Source organism: Callorhinus ursinus, unplaced genomic scaffold (genome assembly GCF_003265705.2).
Source record: "Callorhinus ursinus isolate GAN/ISIS: 27379988/994484 unplaced genomic scaffold, GSC_fseal_2.0 scaffold5, whole genome shotgun sequence".
In the NCBI taxonomy this organism is placed as follows: domain Eukaryota; kingdom Metazoa; phylum Chordata; class Mammalia; order Carnivora; family Otariidae; genus Callorhinus; species Callorhinus ursinus.
The window spans coordinates 8,761,850-8,766,418 of record NW_027397067.1 but is presented as its reverse complement, the minus strand read 5'-3'; the positions used below and the strand labels follow the sequence as shown (position 1 = coordinate 8,766,418).

Here is a 4,569-nt window from a genome sequence, read left to right as displayed (position 1 = left end):
AAGACATATATATGTACAAAATAAGGGTTGATACAATGAAGGGATGGAAGATGACTGTAAAGATGAAAATTATAAAAGATTTTATAAAAGGAATTGATAAGAAGTTGTTTGCAAAAAGAAAGGAAGATTTAAAAAAAAAAAAGAAAAGAAAGGGAGAGAATGTGATCAGGCAGGAGACTAGAACAAAGCCATACACTAGTGATTTAGGGTATATTTTGATCTGTTAGAGGAAACTGTATCTCAAAATTTTAAAGAGAGAACAACTTATAGATATGCCAAAAATAAGGGTAACTACTATGAAGGGATAAAATATGACTCTAAAAATGAAAAATAAAAAACGTTTTTTTTTTTTAAAGTGATTGATAAGATGTTGGTTGAAAAAGGGAAAAAGAAAAATTAAAAAAAAAAAGTTAAAAAAATTAACTTTGAAAAACTAATGAATCATGGTAAAAAAAGCCATGAATTCTATGTGCAGTATTCCCCTACTGCTGGAGTTCTCCCGTTCTCCTTGATCGGTAAACTTGGTCTTGGCTTGCTGGCTGTTCGTGCTGATCTTCTGGGGGAGGGGCCTGTTGCCATGGTTCCCAAATGTCTTTGCCGGAGGCGGAATTGCCCCGCCCTTGTTGGTCTGGGCTAAGCAATCTGCTCCGGTTTGCTCTCAGGAGCTTTTGTTCCCTGCAAGCTCTCGGTACAGCTTGGAGGACCTGAGTGAAAATGGTGGCCTCCCAATCTCCACCCGGAGGAGTGGAGAACTCAGGGCCCTGCTCCTCAGTGCACCCCCAGAGAAAAGCAGTCACTCCCGTCTCCCTGGTCTCCGGCCACACTCAGTGTTCACCCGGCCTGTGACCGAGTGTTTCTATCTCTGGCACCCGACTCAGTGTGGAGTCTCCAAACCAAGCATATCCCTGCGGTGCACTCCTGCGCCACTCCTTCCGGGGGAGGAAGGGGAGTCTCCCCAGCTCTGCCGCTTGTTGGGTCCCTGCTGGAGGAGCAGTGGCCTGACTGGGCCGCAGATCACAGTTTATGGGCACCCCGAGCTGAGAGCCCGCGCCTCGGCTCCATCTCTGCAGCCGGCGTCCCCGCTTCAATATCTGGGAGCTCTGCCGCACTCAGGTACCCCCGGTCTTTCTGTGACCCCGAGGGTCCTGAGACCACACTGTTCCACGAGGATTCCACCCCCAGCTTAGCCACCGGAGCGACGTCCCTCAGCGGAGCCGACTTCTAAAAGTTCTGATTTTGTGCTCCGCGGCTCTATCACTTGCCGGAAGTGGCCGACGGAGGCCCCTCCCTCGCCGTCTATCCTCCTGAATATCGCCTCGGATTCACTTCTCCGCACGTCCTACCTTCCAGTAAGTGGTCGCTTTTCTGTTCAGAGAGTTGTTGCTACTCTTTTCTTCAATCTCCTGTTGAGTTCGTGGGTGTTCAGAATGGTTTGATCCCTATCCAGCTGAATTCCTGAGACCAGACGAAATCCCAGTCTCCTACTCCTCCGCCATCTTGCTCTGCCTCCCTTTATTTTTGTTTTTAAAGTAAGCATTTACAGCTATAATTGTTTTTTTTAATTATATTTGACATTTTTATTTTAGGCTGCATAAACAAAAACAAGCAAACAAACAATAACAACAAAAAAACTTGAAATAGGCTTGTCAAATGATGTAAAATCATCCTTTCCAGGGGAGCAGAAGGTAGACCATCCTGCTTCACTGCTGCTTGCACTCTGCTGGGTTTTGATCCTTCTTTGAGTCATAGTCTGGATTATTTTCCTCATCTCTTTCTTCTTCCCCTTCCTCATCTGCTTCTTCACCTTCTTCATCATAATCATCATCATCATCTTCGATAGTTTCTCCAGTAAAGTATAACACTGATCTTGGGGTTATATGCTCACGTAAAAAGTGACCAATTTCAAAGTCTGCAGCAAGGATAGCTTCAGCAGCATCATCCATATCTCCACTCTCAGGAACTTCAGGAGGGGCAAAAAAATTAACGAAAGAGTCACTGGAAACTGTTTTGGTCACAGTACAAACTGTCCCACGCCCCTTGTGTTTCTGCTTCTTAATGGTTTTCAAAGAGACATTCTTTCCTTTTTTCCAATATATCTGTCACCCTGTACAACGCATAAATTTTGGTCCATTGAAAGAAAAGGGATCAGAATCATCTGGTTCTGACCTCATCTTACGTGATTGTCAACACTTCATTTGTGAAATATTCATTGGGTTCAAAGTGAAATTCTAAGACAAAACTCATGGGCTGGCCAGCATCTGAGAACTTCACTTAGTATCTTTCAAGTGCTTCAAAATAGGTTTATCATGTTCCTGAACCATATCAATGAGCAAGTCAACGTTCTTAAAAACAGTCAACCAGAATTCAGGAATTCTCTTGGGGTCTTCTTTTTCTTCATCCTTTTTCTCATCTTCAATCATGGCTTTTTCTTTCAGCTCCCCTGAAATTTCATCCTCCTCATCTGGTTTCCATTCACATTCTTCTTCCATAGGTTCATAAATTGCATTAATGATCTCAAATCGCTTATCAAATAGAGGCTGATAGAGAACAGCATACTTTTTTTCAAGATCATGAACTTCCTCATAGAATTTGCCTTCTATCTGTGCACATATAACTTGAAGATTTTTGAGAGCATTCACTCGTCTTTTAACTACCCTAGGCAAACTTTCAATGTATCCTGTTGGTGTTTCTACCAGTCCACCAAGGCTTTCTTGAAGGTTTGCAAGAATCTGAGGATTTTGCATCATCTGAACAGTCAGCTGACATGCTTTGATTTTTGTTTCTTCACCAGTTTCTTCTTCTAGTTCTTCAACATCATCCAAATCTTGATCAAGTTCAGACTGTTCTTTGTTGTCAATGTCTGCCATGTTGTAAGAACTCCAAATATCGGTGGCTAGCATGGGGAGCCAGGTGGTCAGAACTGTGCAGGCAGTGACTCAGGGCAGTGGCGGGAGGAGCAGGAGGCCTAATTATTTAAGTTTTTTAAAAGATTTTATTTATTTGTCAGAGAGAGAGAGAGAGAGAGCACAAGCAGGGGGAGCAGCAGGCAGAGGGAGAAGCAGGCTTCCTGCTGAGCAAGGAGCCCACTGCGGGATTCAATCCCAGGACCCTGAGATCATGACCTGAGCTGAAGGCAGACGCTTAACCGACTGAACCACCCAGGCCTCCCTATTTATGATTTTTTTTTAAGATTTTATTTATTTATTTGACAGAGACAGAGAATGCACAAGCAGGGGGAGTGGCAGGCAGAGGGAGAGGGAGAAGCAGACTCCCTGCTTGGCAGGGAGCCCAATGTGGGGCTCAATCCCAGGATCCTGGGATCATGACCTGAGCCAAAAGCAGACGCTTAACCGACTGAGCCGCCCACGTATCCCTACTTATGTTTTTTTCTGATACTTGCCATCCTATTGGGCATGAAGTAGTGTCTTGTGGTTTTGATTTATACGGTCTGAATGATTAGTGATGTTGAGCATCTTTTCATGTGCTTATTGGCCATTTCCATATCTTCTTTGGAGAAATGTCTAGCAAGTTCTTTGCTCATTTTTGATTTGGGGTGTTTATTTTTGTTGTTGTTGAGTTTTAGGAGTTCTATATGTATTCTAGATTTAATCCTTTATCAGATGTATTTGCAAATATTTTCTCCCTTTCTATGGGTCTCCTTTTCACTCATGTTAATGTCCTTTAAGGTGCAAAAGTTTTAAATTTTGAACAAATTCAATTTATCTTATTTTTCTTTTGTTGAATTTGCTTTTGGAATCATATCCAAGAAATCATTGCCAAATCCAATGTCCAAATGAAGTTTTCCTCTAAAGGTTTTATGGTTTTAGTTTTTACCTTTAGATCTTTAATCCATTTGGAGTTAATTTTTTTTTTTAAATTTTATTTATTTATTTGAGAGAGAGAGAGAGAATGAGAGATAGAGAGCATGAGAGGGAAGAGGGTCAGAGGGAGAAGCAGACACCCTGCTGAGCAGGGAGTCCGATGTGGGACTCGATCCCGGGACTCCAGGATCATGACCTGAGCCGAAGGCAGTCGCTTAACCAACTGAGCCACCCAGGCGCCCAATTTGGAGTTAATTTTTGCATATTGTGTAAGGTACAGGTCCAACTTCATTCTTTTGCATGTGGATATCCAGTTTTCCCAGCACCATTTGTTGAAAAGGACAAGATTTGCTTTTGAATGTAGCAGAAAACATGTTACCTCTGAGGTTCTCAAACTTTCCCAGGTCAGGACACCCTTAGCATCTTAATAAATTTTTTTTATGGTGCATTGAGTCCAAAAGAAATACTTAACAATCTCACTCATTGAATAGTTAGGTCTGAGCAAACTAATATGTATTCATTCCTGAACAACTTAGCCACTTGAAAAAAAATACTACACATAAATTGAAAGAAAAAATACTATTTTGATTTTATTCTTAAATAACACAACTACTTCCTAATGCAGTGTGTGTTGGGTGATGCGTAACATCTCAGACCTTGGAATCTGACTGGATACTGGAATCAGATGGTACCCTCATTTCCTGTTCACATTGGTCTTTGTGTGGTGTTTGCTTTCTGTCTCTATAAT

At 42.1% G+C, this 4,569-nt stretch overlaps 1 pseudogene; it reads right to left on the bottom strand.

The window, feature by feature from the left end:
- Window positions 1–1,568: 1,568 nt before the first annotated feature.
- Window positions 1,569–2,930, bottom strand: LOC112823588 (nucleosome assembly protein 1-like 1 pseudogene; annotated as a pseudogene).
- Between the last annotated feature and the right edge of the window lie 1,639 nt (window positions 2,931–4,569).